Source organism: Manis javanica, chromosome 9 (genome assembly GCF_040802235.1).
Source record: "Manis javanica isolate MJ-LG chromosome 9, MJ_LKY, whole genome shotgun sequence".
NCBI classification, from domain to species: Eukaryota; Metazoa; Chordata; class Mammalia; order Pholidota; family Manidae; genus Manis; species Manis javanica.
Window position 1 is genome coordinate 45,589,077 of NC_133164.1, and position 18,108 is coordinate 45,607,184.

Genomic DNA, 18,108 nt, shown 5'->3' on the forward strand with positions numbered 1-18,108 from the left:
TAAAAGAGTGCTGTGCAGTTTAAACAGTGTTTAAACGACTGCCTAACAATGAAAGATCCATAGTCTATTAGGTAAATTCGCTTAGAGGAGGATTTAGATACTACATAATGGGATTATGTGAATATTAAGTATTCAGACTGCTGAAAAGTTTGAGCATTCATAAACATTATTTATTGTTGCTTCATGTTTAGAGATGAATAAATGAAGTTTCATTTGTGAAGAAAAAACAGGCTGCCTTCTTTTAATATATGAGTATATTTTAATTTGTTGTTAGAAATGTGTACCTATTTTTCTTTCTTTCCATCTTAATTTTTTTGTTAATTTTATTTTACTTTTCATTGGTTATCTGTTCAGATAAATGCCATTGTATTTCAAATCCTTCTGAATGAAAGACACATTTTTTATATCAGAGCATAGTGTTCTTTTGTTTTTATTATTTATTAATCATCTTGATTGAAAAATAAACCATGTCTTTAGGTATTTTATCTCATTTAGAGTGCATCTATTCATTGGAATATGGGAGTAATGTTCTACGATACTGAATGCCACTTAAGATTTTATACAAAAGCAGCTGGATGGGATGCAAGAAGGGATTATTGAGAAAACCACAGGAACAGGGAAGATGGTATAGTTGTCAAGGCTATGTCCTTCAAAAGCCATAGGTACTACCCTCCTAAAATTTGTACACTACAGTGGGAGATACACACATAATTGTATTCTTCATTTGAATACAAAACTCTAAGAATATATAGAGTCAGAGACTTTGTATGTATAATAATTCTACATTATCAAGTTAGCTGAAATATGAAAATCATATGTATCTTGATGATTGTACAGCAAATGGAAATTCCATGACTGGGATCCTCACCTGATCCTAACCTACTCAACCCACTGTGTACCTGCAATGATATAATACTTGGCCAACTGCATAGGCACATGTTTGCACACCCATTGGTGATAAGCCATTCTTGCCTGTGTTGCTACAAAAAGAGCTCCACCCAGTGCTAAGAGCAGAGGCTGGGGCAGAGACAGACAGAGGTGGATGGGATTCTAGTGCTTTACCTGCTACCATGAGAATATAGCTTGGTATAAACCCTTTTAACCTCTAATGTTCTGTCACTTTCAGTCTCATAGAATCCAGAGTGAACTTGTCTAGGGCTAAAATCCCCTTCGGAGCTCAGTGATGATAAGGAAAAGTGAGGCCCCTCACTGGTTGAACACAGGAATTTAAATTTCAGGACAAACAAACATTTCAGGAGGGCAATTTGGCATTGTACCAGAAGCTTTCAAAAAGTGCCTTCCTTTTGTTACTGGCGGAACGCGTTGTATTTCCATGATTGTTGTCCTCTGTAAGGGAAGAATTCAATCAAGGGACAGACTTAGGGTAGTTTTAAACAGCAGGAGCTTATTAAGCAAAGCATAAACACACTCTCAAGAAGGGTAGAGAGCAGGCTGTCTGGAAACCAGAAGCAGCCCTGTTATCAGGGTTAGGATTGATTTTTAAAATGATTCTAAGTTTCTCCCCATGTCTTACATCATTTAATTGACATGCTTGTTGACAATTTTAGGTTATATAACCCTCTCAGTGCACAGACACCCACCCATAAATACTTAAGTGAAACCCATGGGGTAGAGGGCAAAACCGCAATGTAAATTCATTACCATTAGGGTATAATGAATCCTGAGGTAATTTTGGGTCATCATTTTGGTCTTAGTGTGCAGGCGCCAACCCAAGTTGGTAGTTTGGAAGCCCTGTTGGACTTTGTACATCTCCTTAGGCCCTGATAAGGCAGGGGACTGAACTATAAACAGGAGGGCTTTTGGGATGTGTTCTGCCATCTGGTGATAAGGGGTACGTGGGAATCTTGTCCAGGACAGGGCAGGATCCACTGTTGTCTGCTTAGCTACATGACATTTTGACTCAGCTGTGTACTTTCAGGAATTTATCCTAAGGAAATAGGCAAGAAAATACACAAAATGACCAAGAAAAAAAAAAAAATATATATATATATATATGTTTGAAGTTTTGTATATATGAGTGAGAATTTTGGAAACAACAGAAATGTTGAAAAATAGTAGACCAGTTCAATAAATTGTTAAATACATAAATGGAATGTAGCCATGCAGCACTAAAAACTTGTGTTTGTGTACGTGTGGTGGTAGTGTGAAGCAGTATGAGGTAGAGAGAGAAAGAGCAACAAGTACTTAGAGTATTTTTCAAATGAAGAACAGTATTAAAAAGTAAAATTTAGCTGAGTGAATTTGAGGATCTAATTGGTTTTATTAAGCAAGTCATGAACTGGGGGGTATTCCATCTAGCAAGTAGAGCGATGCTCTGAGTTTTACAAAGTAGAAGATTTTTATAGGGAAAAGGGTGAGGCAAGAAGATATTTCCAAAAGGAAAGGATTGTTTCAGACTAGGACATCTTTTTGGACCAAAGAGAAAGAGTTTTTATTATTCAGATTATGTCACTAGTACTGATATGGAAATTTTAGATTGTCTATTAAAAGGTCACATTCCTGGGATAGGTTAAAACTGTACTTAAGTCTTGGTTTGCTGTCATCAGCAAATCACTACATTTAAATTTGTTTTTTCCTTTTAAGGGGCAGATTAAAAGTTTATCTTATAATCAATTTTCATTTTTTAAATGATAATCTAAAGTTTATCGGCTACGTTAAACTTTTTAAAGGATGCTTCCTGTTAATTTATTACAAGAAAATATTTATTATTAATTATTGAAAATTTAATGTTGAAATTATCAGCCAAAGTTCTGTCATTCTGAGATAACTAGTTTTAATAATTTGGTATTAAATTTTGCACTTATTTACTAGGTGTGTGAAAATATGTAGCTAACACCCAGTTTCTTTACGTTTTTGCAGTTGATACACTCTATTAAAAGTCAATCTGTTTTCAAATACCATCATAATTCAGTGTGGATATCAGACTTTAAATACAAACAGAAATGCAAATGTCAGGATCCCTGTACTTTAAAAGCAGGTGGTGTTTATCACCTCCTGCTTTTTAAACGTCTTTCTATCTTTACTAACAACAAGGTGGGTGGGACTGCAAGCTGCTATATATTTAACACTACTTTTTAACTTTAAAGAGCTCATAATATGTATTCTTTTGATGACTAATCCCTAAGGTGATTCACTCTCAACTGCACAGAGACATTCAGTCTTATTTTGAAGAGAAAAAAAAGCTGCTAGTTTAATCAAGATTTTATTGTTGGCAGGGAACCAAAAGCCAAAAACAGATTTTTGTTTTATTTTCAAAGGAAGGCATTGGCAGAATGACAATATGACAAGTATGCAGCTGTAGGTGTAGTGACACCACCTTTAAAGCCCTATCTGCAAAGAGCAATTGATTTAACTGGTTTGATTCAAGCCACTTAAAATAAGCAGCTATATTCTATATGCAGGTAAGGAAATATTTGTTGTTGTTATTATAGGTTTATATTAGTAATAATAGTGGTTATATACTATGTAATTTACACAATTAGCAATATGCAGACATTTGCTTTTCAACAAGCTTTCTCAACCTTAGCACTTGGCATTTTGGACCAGATGTATTGTTGTTGGGCGTGAAGGCCTGTCCTGTGCAGCGTGAAATATTTAGCTGCATTTTTTGCCTCTTCCTGCATCACCCCAGTTGATAATTAAGAATGCCTCCACATATTGCCCAAATGTCCCTTTAAAATGATAAAACCACCCTTATGGAGAACCTCTGTCTTAGGATATATCATGGAATTGTCTTTTTACCCTTGTGTGGACTATATAGTAAGAAGAAATAGAGACTTTTTCTATATTTAAGGAAGAGATGTCATCTCTATGTTCTTCAGAAAGATAATAGCCCTGCCTATTTAGCCCAAAAAATCTTTGCCAGGATAAAAAGACAAAGGTTCTGTGTTAATTAGTCTAACCTCCATGCTTTTACCCAAATAGTTCTTTGGCTCTTTTCTGGCTGCCTAGATTATTGTTGGGGTACTCTTGTTTCTGGATATGACCTAGATATGTGGAATCCTCAGAACTGGTAAATAGCATCATCTCAAATCAATGTGACTACTAATAACACTTATTTTTACAAACAGTCCACATGAAACTCAAGTGAGTTACTACTTTATGAAATACATGTTCTTCTATCTTTTCCATTTTAAAAAATTTAGTCTCTTTTGTCTGTATTTTCTCAAAATACCTACCTCACTTTTACCTGCATTATCACACTTTTCATGCTTTTGACATCTTCAAGAAAGTCACAACTAAGCTAGCTACTGAAAATGAAAACACATTTTTTGGAAATAAAAATATGCAGTAATTCAGCCCACTGCACTAAATAACTACTCTTTATCGTTAGTTGTTTTGTATAGTTAAGATGATTTTCATCACTCGTTCACCTGGTAAATAGTTTAATTGATGCCTGTTATTTGGCAAATATGGTCATGGGCACAAAATGTTGAACTGAACGCTACCTTCTCTGTGCTCATGAGCCTGCAATGAGAAAAGAGAAAATGAGGAAGAATAATGCTTATAGGATAATAGGCATAAATAACCATAGATATTGCATGAGAGCACTTGAGAGGAACATTTCATCCAGTACCAAGAGTTTCTTGGGTGAATGAACTCTTTCTTTCCCTATGACTCTGTATTGAAATTTAAATGATTAAGCATACAAAATATATTATTTTCCAGATTCTGGACTTCATACATACCATAAAAGACAACTCATAACTCATTTCTTCTTTAGAAAGTCTTACAGGTTAAATCCCACTTTTCCTGTTTTTTTGTTTCATTTTGCTTTGGTGGCTGCTACTGAGTGTAACTCTCAAGCAGATATTTTAGGAAATAAATATATTTTCATCCTAGGAAATCTTACATTTCCATTGGAATAGTCAGTGTTGCATTATCATTAGCCTTTTATGACATCCATTTAAGAAAACTATTTCCTGAGCAATTTCAGTAAGTATTTTCCTGCTCAGTAGGGTCACATGTCCAGGGTTTTCCTAAACCATGGTGCCTGGTCCAAGAACAGCACTTGCTCCACTCAAAGTTGTTAAAATTATAGACAGGTTGCAGAAAGATATCTGTGGAAGAAATGGATAGTAATAAGAACCTTTCTAGATCAAGGAAACAGTGTTTCTTAATTTTTGCTACTATGTGTTACCTAATTTTTAATTAGTTAAGCCAAACATTACGATACTAAAAATCCTGCCAGAGGAATAAGTGTCTGTATTGAGTGTCTCAAATCTGCCTCAATAATACAATATAAATTCTTTTTTCTATATTAGAATATGTTGCAGTGCTTTTGGGGAGGAGAGTACAGCTAAAATTTAAATTCCTACATTTCTTTTTATGGTGGTGGTTTTTGTTTCTTTGGGTTCATGTGATCTTGGGTTTTTTGTTTGTATGGTTGGTTAACTCTTTTGTGCATTGATGCTGAATAGTGCTGACGATAATTTAATGCTGTACTCTAGCATGAGGATAGCAAGAATACCTACTCTCAGAGATGGATGACAAATTTGAATTGTGTAGTGCTACATGTATTAGTATACCAAAGATCTATAAAAATAAAAATATTATCATAAGATGATCCCTCAGAGAAAACATCAAAAGGGCTTTGAAACAACCTATAGATTATATTTTTTGTTATGCATCTATGTCTGGATAGTGAGAGGATGTGAATCTATTGCAATAAAAAGATTATAAAATCTTTGTAGGATGCTTTCTCTTGGAAGTTAGACTTCAGGCTTGACTGTGGGGAATTAGAGCCTGCCACTTCAGGTTTGAACTTTCCATAGTTTTTCAAAACCAGACTGGATTTTGTGTTGACTATCTTGCCTAGAAAGCCTTAATTTCTTGAAGGTAAGAGTCATACTTCTATAATTTTTTTCCAGGAATAAAATTCCTTATTATCAGTCTGACAACATTCCCATTTGATTTGATGTTCTTGTGATACACAGTTACAATGCAAAGCAACATACTAACATTTTTACTTCAATTGCTGTGCAGGTATGGCTTGCACTTGAGGATTCCTCACTTGATGAGGATTAGTAAACAAGAACATTCTTATAAATAGGAGAAGAAATTTAAGAGAGAAAAAATACGCAAAAAGGTAATTCTTTTAAAAGTAGACTCAATGACGACTTTAATTAGACTGATTCTCCTTCAGGTGTTACCTTTCAGTCTATAAAGAGAATTGCAAAATAGTCTACAAACCAGCTTGAGGGTGTCTGAGAAGTCATGGAAAATAGCAGAGATACCGGAAGGTTGAAACTGATCAGTTATGAAGGTGTATTTCAGAATCAATTGCCACAGATGTTTTTATGACAAAAAGAAATGATTCATTTTTTAGGGAAAAAGAGGAAGCCCACACCCCACCTTTTGTGATTCTGAGCTAGAGCCAAGGGAAAGCCTGATGAACATACTATTTGTGGATTTGAGCAATATTTAACAGAGTGCCACACAATATCCTTTTGAAGATGAAGATAATGTGATTATGTGGGATAAGCTTGTAAACGATAGTGTATCCTGCACTATGAATTAATGTGATCCTGGAAGACAGGTTTATTACCATGTCACACTGCCATGCTTGGATCTGTCTCAAGAGTTTCATTTATAGATTGGATAAATATACAGTGTGTGATTATCAAATATGCAAGTAATGTGATGTTACGAAGGAAAGGGAATAGGTTAGGATGTGAATCAAGAAACAGTCTCAATAACCTTGTGAAACCACAAGTAAAAGAAAAACAAAGTGCTTTAGTTGTGTGCAAAAAGGGCAATGGTACAAATTCACAGTCACTGCTGTGGTAGTTAAAATTATATTCACAAATTATTTGCTATTCCTCCATTCAAGGGCAGAGCTTAAATCCTCTATTCTTGAGTGTCAGTTAGACCTAATGACTTGTCTGTAGTGACTGTAATACAGAAGTGATAGTATACTACTTCTGTGATTAAGTTTTAGAAGTATTGCAGCTTCTGTCTTAGGTGCTGGTTCTGTCTTGGATCGCTAGCTCTGGAGGAAGCCAGCTGCCATGTCAGGAGGCTGCTCTGTGGAAAGTCCCATGTAAAAAGGAACTGAGGCCACCTGCCAACAGCCAGGGAGAAACTGACACCTGCAAATAACTACTGACATCAGCACGGAGCTTTACTGCAACCGCATGAGAGACCCTGAGACATACCCACCCAAAAGAGCTACTACTTACATTACTGCCTTCAGAAATTGTGTGATTCATGAATGTTTTGCCGCTTTATAGTAATGTCATTTATACTGTATGTTATTTTTACCTGTTTAGTTTTGGGGGGTAATTTGAAAAGCAGAGTTAGATAACTAAAACAGTAGCTGTGCTACTTAGCAACAGGATGCCTGAATTACAAAATAGGGTTGTAGGCACCTTAAAATCTGTATTCTCAGACCGATTTGGCAGACAGAGTACTTGAGTAATAGTCATACCTCACTCAGTGGTCAGTTTTGAGTGCCAAACTGAAAAAGGAAAAGGCTGTTGGATAAGTGTTACTAGAAAGAGTTTAGGATGCTTAGCCTTGAGAGAAAATGTCTGGTAGGCAGAGTAGAACTATTAAATGGTTTTAAATATTTGAAAGAACAACAGGTGAAAAACCAAAACAAAAAAAATTCTAGCTTCCAGAGCTATTCAGAGAATGGGCTGTATCAGTTAGAGGCGCCCAAACATATGCTGGATAGCCTGTGTTATAGATATAGTTGGATTCGAGAATCCGTAAAATCACTTTCACAATTTAGGTTCTGTGAAATAATCACATATTCTCATGGGTTTACTTACTCTGGCTGTACACTGGCAATACCTAAGGAAGTAAGAGAAAAATAAAAAGGCCAGGTGGACCACAGTGTTTTTGAGTCACAGTGTCTGCTACTAGGTCTTGGTCATTGTATTTTTTTAAAACTCCACTTTAACACTGATTTGTAGTTGGAATTAAAAATAATATATTCATGTTTTGGTTTTCTAATTTACAGAAATATTTTTAAGTCTCATAGAAATGACAGACTTTTACTATCAAATATAACTGTACATATTTAGAGCACAGAAGCTAATAAAAAGTCATCAAATTTGAGTAGAGTAGCTAGTGTAAGCTGTATTGTGTAGCCATCAAGTTCATTAAGAAAATGGCCATTTGCACAAAGAAATGATTTTTAATAGTCCATTTGTTAGCCAGGTAGAAAATTAATTCAAGAGCCAGGCCAGGACACAAATAGTATAAAGATGATAGCAAATTGTTATTGAGTAGTTACCATGTGATTGAAGCGTACTAGTGACTCAATGTATAATTACTTATCTAAATTGTACAACAGTCCTGTGAGTTAGGCATTATTATTAGGTTCATTATTATATTCATTATATGTCATATCCATGTATCATTGCATTCACTTATACTCATTGCATTTATACAATTTTAAAATTCATTTATAATATGTAATATTTATAATTTATAACATGTTTATATATAAAACAGAAAAAATAAATCTAAAGCAAAGACAAGCATATTAGGACATTTGTCCAAGGTTATTCAAGCAGTAATTGGTAGAGTGGCCATTTGGATACATTCATTCCAGGCCCCGGGACTCCCAATCTTGACTATTGTATTTGAGTTATTCACTGACGTAACAATATCATTTGTATGTTTTCTGCCTTTTTCTTCACTGCATCTGCTCAAAGTAAGTCTGTATTCATCCAAAAGTTATCTCTGTACTTTCGCTTCCTGAAGAAGGACTCTTGCATACTTAGAGAGCAACTGGCCCAATTTAATGAATAAGAAATGGAAAAGAGGGGGAGATAAGATAGAGGCCAAGAGAATCATGTCTGGAAAGTGAGGGCTTCTGCATAGCTTTGGGATATAAAGGACTTGAGAAAAGGAAGAGATTTAAAGATTGTTGCAAGAATGGGTTTCTCCTTGATGGAAAGAATTCAAGCATACTGTGTCCAAGTGATTTTACATTCCTCTCACTCTTTCCTCCTGAGGGTAAGCTACTTCACTTGTTCATCTTTGAGTCTGCCAAAGACTCAAAGAATGTATATTAGATTGGGACTTGGCTCAGGTTGCCAATATGTTTAGAACCATATAGTTATCACTGAATCCCTAAAAGGTTTTGAGGCCACTGCCTACATAGGAAGGAGAGAAAAAGTACAGAAAATCATATACACTTAGGCTACAGGAAATAAGAAATGAAAGATTCTCATTTAGCATATCATTATCATATTAATATCATTTTCAGAGGCAGTTAAGTCCCCAATTCTAAAGTGTGAAAATTCAATTTTTAATACATTGCACTTAAGTATAAAAACTAATTTTTTAGTTTTGCCCTTTCTCACATGAAATAGAAAAAAAAAACCAGAAAACACAAACATAAAACTCTAAACCTAATTTCAAACTTAGAATTGAAGCTAGTTTTTTCACAGTAGTTCATTATTCATTAACTTGTGAGCATGATATTGTTACTGTTATTTGATTATTGTACATTTATATAGCAAATTTTTTTAGCAGACTAAATTAACACATATTTTACAAGTATTTATTAGTTATTCTGAGAATTGAATGAGTCACTTTAAGTTGCACAGAATAAACCAAAGCCATTAATCTTGCTGTCTTACTAAATAATGATTCATAGAGGATTACAGATTTCCATCTGAAAAATGAGAGCTTATAACCACATATAATCATCAAGATATAGTCTGTGTCTCTTCATATGCAGCTTTAGAAATAGGTGTGTCTGAAAGATTCATTTGTGGCTATGTGATTGGCAGAACTCTTGAAATACAAGCCATCTTCCTTGGCATTGGAGACAGGCTGCTGCGAACTGAATACACAGAATCTGATGGTCAATTCCAATTCTACTTAGGTGGTATGGTCATTGTAAAGCGATGTTAGGTCATTGTGGCTGACACGAAGTGTAAAAGGCAGAGTCTTCAAGGAGTTATTCTCAATTGAAAGTGGCATACAATAATAAGACAATCCTAGGTAAGCCAATAGTAGCAACAAGAAACATGAAAGAGGAAAAAAAGGAGAAAGCAAAGAATAATAGTTGATTTTTTTATGGAGGGTGATAGGCTTATTCTTGAGGGGGAGTGGTGAGTTGGAAAAGAGTTTCCTAAAATTACCCACAAGATAAGATATAAATCTGTCTAGATCTGAATTAGTCAGATAAATACTTTAGTAGTCACAACCTAAATGCATAGCTAAAATTACAAATGTTTTTGTGAGTTCATTGTATTCATTAGGCCACACATTAAAAATCGAACAACAGTTAAGACATACACAATTTGCAAGACACTAAGAATTAGACAAGGATATAAATATTGAACCAGTGCAAGAATGCAAATGGATATAAATTTTCTCCAGAAAGTCTTAGGCTCATGAAACCATGTCCATATGTTTATCTTTAAAATATAGGTCCCTTGGTCTGACAAAGAATGTTTACAGTTCCATCTGGGTAGGAGAAATAGTGTATAGAAGATAATATTTACAATACTAGAGTACTGGGATTCCTGTGACATTATATAGTTTTGCAGATAAGACAAAATTATTTAAAACCAGAGCTGTTCAAATTTTTAATTTGGAATCTGGGGGCACTCGAGCTACCATGTACAGTGTCCCTACAGGGTCAGTCCCATTGTTAAATTAATGCTAAGTTATTAATGCTCTCCTCCTTGTAAGAGTTTCTCTACTATAATAATCTTCTAGAGCAGAAACATAACACCGAGATCTGACAGACTTTTCCCTAAGAAATTAGCAGTATTAGTCCTACTGTTCAGCTTCCCTCAGAATTTAAAGGTTCAAACTCACATGTCAATTGTGTCTTACATTTTCCAGATCACTCATTGCTTGGGATTTCTAGCAAGGGATAGTTAGGGTAAGTCATGAATACTGGCCTATAAAGTTTCTTAGTTTGGGAGACTACACCATTAGTTTAATTATAACACAGTCCTTCTAAGATAAAAAACAATATTTTAGCAACCCTGTTTTACTTCGAAATACTGATCAAATGTAAAACTGGTGATAATGATTTTTTTTTACTAAATTGAACTCATCAGCATCATGTGAAAAATCATCTCATAGATTTAAAAAAATCTATCAGGAAAATGAATTTACTTGGCTGTTTGCTATTTGTTTTTATTTTATTTTCTTCTGGTCCTGTTTCTGTATTTGTTTCTGTCTCCTGCAACTCATGCGACAGCTTGTAGGAAACCTCTGAATACACAGTTTCTCTCTCACATGATTCTCTGCAGCCTGTTTTGCCAGTATCTTGAAAATCCTAAGAAGCCATTTGGAGAAACAGCTAGAATAGTTTTTGATCAAGTATCTGGGTTCTATGGTCTAACCAAGTTGACACATAAAATTAAGTATCACAGCTGTTTCAACTCTTTTGACTATTATGTCTGTTTGAATTACTGCAAGTTGGAGAATAATATTGAAAGGTGATAGCAAAACTAATTGAACAGACATAAAAGAAAAACAAAAAAGATGTTTTTCCAGAGCATCACTTAAAATCTATTTTAATCCAGATTTTATTTAGTGTCTACAAAATAAAATGTGAATTTTGTGTAGAAATGATAATTACAGAGGTTAAAGAGCAAATTTTAAGCCATAAGCATGAGACAGACATGGTGATAAGAGGTGAAAATAAGAAAAACAGTGACACTTAAGTTGAAGTTTTTCTCAACTATAAAAATAATGGAGTAAAATGAGATAATCTCAAACTCCTTCCTTTACTCTCAAGTCTTTGTTCAAATATACTTCAATCTTGTACCTACTGAAAATTCTAACCCATCCTCCCTCTTCTATGGCATTCCCTTCTCCTGCTATGCTTATTATTTTCTCCACTGCTAGCACTTATAATCTCTTGACATACTGTAGAATTTGCTTATTGTTTATTGTCTTTCTTTCTTCCAATATAAAGCAAATTAAATATTACACATTTTCATCACTGATGTATATCAGCTCACATTTACCTCATGTCTAGAACAATGTTTGATGCCAAGAAAATGCTCAACAAATATTTGTTGAATAAATGGATGTATACATTCTCCAAACAACAGCCAATCATATTCTGTCACTTCATAGATTTGATTGCAAAATGTGATTTCATTTCCCCTACTGACTTGAAATCTTACACAAACCGCTTCCACCTCCCTCAAGTGTTTAATCTCACACTGCTGTTCCCTCCCAAACTAGACGGACTGACGTTCTGTTTCTCACATGTGCCAAAGTTGCTCAGGCTTTTGGGCCTTTGTTCTAGCTGGCCCCACTGCCTAGAATCCTCTCCAGTTGATCTTTGCCAATATGTTTTTGTTCAGATCTTGGCAGAAATGTCACCTGTTTAGCAAGTCTTTTCTAGCCACCGAGTTTAAAAGAGCTACCCTACTACTTGATATAACTGCATCTTATTTTAACTATTTGCATACTATTTATCATTAACTGTTTTTTTTTCAGTTTGTCCTTATTTTCTGTCTTCTTGCATTACTATGAAAATCTGTCAAGTACAAGAATCAGTCAGCTTTTATTTCATTTGCATTCCCAGTGCTTTGAACAGTGACACATAGTAGGTGCTCAATAAATATTTCTGAAAAAAATTAATCAATGTGACACTTAAGTCTTTAGTACATTGAACCTGCCAATATATTCTCACTTTTTAATTAACTACACTAATTAGATATATTTCCATAGAATTTTAAGTGACAACTCTAAAACTTGTGGGAATATAAACAAATTTATCTGACATATTACTGCAAGCAGCTACTTCTAAATTCTGGCCATCCTGGTCTGCTCAGGGATATCCTGTACAATTAAGTAAACACAAGATAAAATTATTTATGAGCGTCTTTCTTTTTACTGTGATAGCAAAAGGAGTGTAAGCCATTTTAGCAAAAGGGATTTCAGAAGTGAAGAAGCAGGATTTATGTTTTCCACCTTCTCCCCTCACTCATGTTCCCTCTTCATCAGACGATCCAAAATTGTCTTATGTCCGGGTATCTAGAATTAGGTATCATAACTTTTAATTTTCCTTTTCTGCATTGTTGGGAACTCCTTCCTATATTGTCTAATCCAAAACTAGGTATTTTTCAGCTAGGAAGTTTTAAAGAATAGTTACATGATGTGCCAATAACAGAGGCATGGGATGCTTTTAACATAGGACAGGAATTTTAGTGCTAAACAGAGGCATGGGATGCTATTAACATAGGGCAGGCATTTTAGAAGACCAAGAAACTGGCTGTATAGGACACGTAAATAACTTAATGTTATAAATATTGTATTATAAATATTATAAATATTTCTACAGAATAGAAAAGTCATAGGATGGCATAAAATAATACCAAATGTACTGTGATAGTCTTTTTGCATAGGTAGGACACAGTGTGAGGTATTTAGTAAATTATTCATAAAAGAGAGAGTTTCAGTTGGTTTTAGAGAATGGGTTGAAACTGTAATAATACCTACAATACAATCAGTAATAACTATTTGCTGAATATTTACAGTAAATAAGAAAATATATGAAAGTAAATACATTAAGTGGGTTTTGAATGACAGTTGAAGGAATTTGGGTATTTGCAATAGTGAATGAATCAAAATGGAATGCTTTTAAAAAGTGACAATAAAGTTAAGTCAGCAATAATTATGGAAGTTATCTGCTGTATTACAGGTGGGATTTTAAAAGTAGATTAATTAATTGTAAATTGAATGTAAATTTGTGAGAAACTATATAAAGTGATGCTAGTTTTTATAGAAAAACAAAAAGAGGAAAAACTATAATAAAGATTATGGAAAAGATGAAAATAGTGCTATATATAATTCTAATTAACTGTAGACAAGTCCTGTAGGAAGCCAGGTAAGCAAGTGAAGCAAATGACCTCATAACAGTAAACAAACCTTATGATCTACAATAAATGTGATATTTTTCTTGACAGTTCTTTTTTTCCAAAAGACACAACTGGTAATATTGACACTCTTCCACCTTAAACTTGATTGTGCTTTTCATTTCTTGTATTAGAAAATGAATTTCTAATAGAGTTACACATCCTCTCAAGTAAGACACCACTTTTGTGTCATCACCACGAATTTAATTCTTTCATAATTTGAAAGAACTTTACCATAAAACCTTGATTGTGTTTTAGCTTAGCAATTTATCAAAGGTTATAACTGAAGTTAGAAATTGTGATTAACATAAGGAATTGATCTCTGAAATTACAGGCATTGTTTATTTTTTTCTTTGGTATCCAAAGATGTTGCCTTGCTTTGTTTTCTAAAGAAAAGTCTGTGTGAGCTGGTTAAATATAGATGGTTTAAATAGATATAGAAACATGCCAGATTCACAGCAATATAGGTATAAATGGTAGATGTGTACATAGGACTCACATAAAGTAAGAATTATTTTAGAAGTGCACAGCCCTTCTCAGCTTCTTGACAAAGAGGATACCCAGAAAGCAGGCACAAAGGAATTTCATGGCTCTGTGTCATGTGGCATTCTAAGCGACAAGGCAGGGTGCAAGAATAAGTCTAAACGTGGCAAAGCTGTGGAGACTGAGAACACTACTTGGGAATTAAGGATGATTGAAGTGTTTGTTTTCTAAGAATAGACAATGAGCCCTAACTAGATTGAAATGTCTACAATCTACATCTAGAAATGAGCTAGCTGGTGTCATATTCAAGAGAGATTTCTGATACAGTTTTTGGAAGACAAAGACTTGTTTAGACTGCCTATCAGTTCATCTGTTGGAGGACAGAGGCTGCTGGAAGATTCAGCTGTTCGTTTTCATACCCATCGTCATTCATTTACTCATTCAGTATTTATTCAGAACCTTAGAAGTGTGCCGTATAAAGCATAATGAAAGTACTGTCCTTATGAAGCATATATTTGAGTGGGGTAGATAGGCAATGAATGTGATAAGTAAAAACTGGTAGAGTACATCCTTAGGTACTAAAACAATTAAAGCAGGAAGGGAAATGTAAATGTAAAGGGTATGAAGAAATTTGAAATTTTAGGTAAGTGACCAGGGAAGGCCTCACTCAGAGGGAAACTTCTGTGTAGACTTGAAGGAAGTGAAGGAGCTAACCATGTAGATATCTGCAGGAAAAGCATTATGGGCAAAAGAAAAAGCATTTGCATATTCTGTTCATTTATTCCTGAAGAGTTTTTATTATACACATATTACCAATGAGCAAACTTAGGCACAGAGAAATAAATAAATTTCCTGAGGTCAGAAAGCCTTAGTAAATGATAAATCCAGGATCTAAACCCAAACCTTAAATTCAGAGTAGAGTTCTTAATATGTAAACAGCTTAATATGTAAACAGTTCTTAATATGTAAATTTCTTTAATTTTATCCTTTCTACTTGTTCTTTTCCTTTCTAAACATTAGGCCAATCACCCTACTACATGGAATGTTTTCCTTTGATTTTGTAACTCTCTCAAGTTGCTGCCTTTTAAATGTGTTTGCTTTATTAGTTATGAAGTATTAGTTTCATATGGTATTACTTTTCTTGATGATTTAGACTCTTTTATCTCCAGCTCATTACCATACCTTCCAAACTTGGTCTTCTGAAATTCAACTTCTCTGCCTTGAAAGATACATAACACCTTTCAAACATCAAATTCATTAGGCTTTTCTGATTCTTCATCTTCCTTGAACTTCCTAAAGTAACAACTAAGAGCACATGACTCCTGGGATTGGAAATGTCTACATTTTAATCATGGATCTGTTATTTCCAAGCTAGGAAAAAAAAGAGCAATGTCTAATATTCTAATAAATCTCCACCACTCATCTTCCTAATTGTAACTGGTTTATTATACTACTCTTGTGTGGTTATCATGTCACTCAATAAAGGCTAGTAAGTGTGAATATAAAGAATTATCATTTTTTCTTGAATGTCCCTTTTTTCTTCTTTCTTATCATACATTTTTAAGGTCTTCATTGAAAAAGATCTGTTGTCTTTTCTGATTCTTCCTTCAATATTGACTACACATGAGCCTTGGCAGAGGCTGTGCTTGCACCGCTTTTTTCCTTTCTGAAAAAATAAAATTACCCTTTGTGATATCATTCACTATCAAAGCACCATCACCTTTATGCAGAGGACTTCCAAATCAACTCCTGTCATCCGTCTTCTCTCTGAAATGTCAAGTCCGTATTCCCGAGTGCCACCTAAACATCTTCACTTGAGTTTTCTGCCAGCAAATCAAAATCACAATCTACAAGTAAAGATGAGAATAAACCAGATTCTTCCTTTCAAATCAAGTCTTATTCTTGCCCTTCAAGTTACATACTTTTAATGCCTCTTTTCTGTCTCTCACTGAAGTTTGAAATTTTGGTGCCATGTTTCATCTGCCACTCCCATTTTCTGCACAGTCATAGATATGTAATACTAAAACTACAAAAGAGCTGAGTTTTATTGCCCCATTGCTTATCACAGTTGAGTAAACGCAGAACCAGATCTGTAGCTCTAAGTGGGGAGTCAGAATGGTAACTAAGGTTTCCTAATGCACAGTTACTTCTATATACAGATCTGAATCTGTTGACAATTGTAAATGATTTTGTTCCCATACTGTCTCTTAAATCTGTTCACTACTAATTCCATTAATGCTAGTTTCCTTCATGCTTTCTTTATTTAGAATGTATAATTATCAAACTGGTTTTGTTCTGGAATATGTACTAAGGAAAGTTTCTAAAGATACATCAACCTTGCTCAAAACACTCATTGTTTCTATATTTCTTAGTAATTAGTGAAACTCATTTTCATTTAGTCTTATGTACCAGGAACTGTAATAGACATACTCTATGCCCATGCCCTTAATTAATCTTTACACAAACTCTGGTATTCTTGTTTAGATCTTTGAGTATTTAAACTCACAGAAATTAATGTAACCCATATTTGCCTAGTCAGTAAACTGCAGAACTGGAAAATGTATGGTTTGTCTGACTCCATAGTTCTTTCAAGAAATTCTGAGAAACATATGCTTGCCAAAATTTGTCTGCTGAGTGTATATTCAAGCTGAATTTACTGTTCATCAAATAGGCTCAATTATTTAATCCATTTGCATAATTTGATATGCTATTACCTGGAATGCCATCCTTGCCCTTTACGTGCACATATTTTTCATAATTCACCAGCTTTTGAGACTCATCAAGGTAACTAGAGAGCTGTCCTTTTTGGATTTTAAACTCCTTATGGGCATAGTCTATTTACTTCTCATTTCCAAAACATGGTGCTCAGGGCTTTGCACATAAGTATTTGCATATAAACTATTTAAATATGCATGCAGTGTCAACCTTGGACTTCATTTGATTTAGAAAATCACCTGATAATCCTGAAGGTAATTGTAAGAAAATTTTGAGGAAAAAAAAAGAAAATACAAACAAAAGAAGAATGTTATGATTTACCTGAAGCATGAAAAGTCAAGTAAGTACATACCAGTATGGTATAAGTATCAATAACATTACTTGAGCACCTGTTAGACACTAAGTACTCTGAGCTGATGGCAAAGTGGAGAAGATAGAGTTCTTACTCTTGCTAAGCTCACAGTATGATATAAATAAAAGACACACACAACTAGAATAGATCAACCAATACAAGGTTAAATGCTGAAATTATGTACTGAGTAAGGAAGGTTGTGAATTTCTTTGGCCACATATGATTCCCCAGAGCTATTTACTTTGCAAGGCAGGTGAGAGTTCTTTCTATGGCAATACAATTTCTTAGCCTAGATATTACGTTATATCCCTCTCCTATGTTATGATTTATTAATAATGAAAACCTATCCTTCAGGAAACTCTGACACTTGCATAAACAACTAGACTCTGCCTCTTATTTATAGATACAAGCTTGAAAGTTTAGGTATAGCAGGGATGAGAACTGGTTATTTTATCTTTTCAGTTAAGTTAATTATATGTATCCTTACCTTTCAAAGTATTATTTATTGGCTTCTTCAGGTGCAATGGTGTTCTAGAAGTCAATATATCAAATAGTTGTATATCCTCTAACTATTCCTCTTTGATTTAGTTAGAGCCTGCCACATATTGTTACGCTACTTCAGGATAACAGGATGCAGTTCTTTTCCATTAGTAACAAAAGCAATTACTCAAACAGAGG

The 18,108-nt window shown here is 34.3% G+C and overlaps 1 long non-coding RNA gene across 1 annotated transcript in view; it reads left to right on the forward strand.

The window, feature by feature from the left end:
* Positions 1-18,108, forward strand: part of LOC140843368 (uncharacterized) — a 290,886-nt gene that overhangs the window by 30,481 nt on the left and 242,297 nt on the right. The window contains exon 2 of the long non-coding RNA XR_012121054.1: positions 3,279-3,422. This is a non-coding gene — a long non-coding RNA (uncharacterized lncRNA). The remainder of the gene's footprint in view (positions 1-3,278; positions 3,423-18,108) is intronic.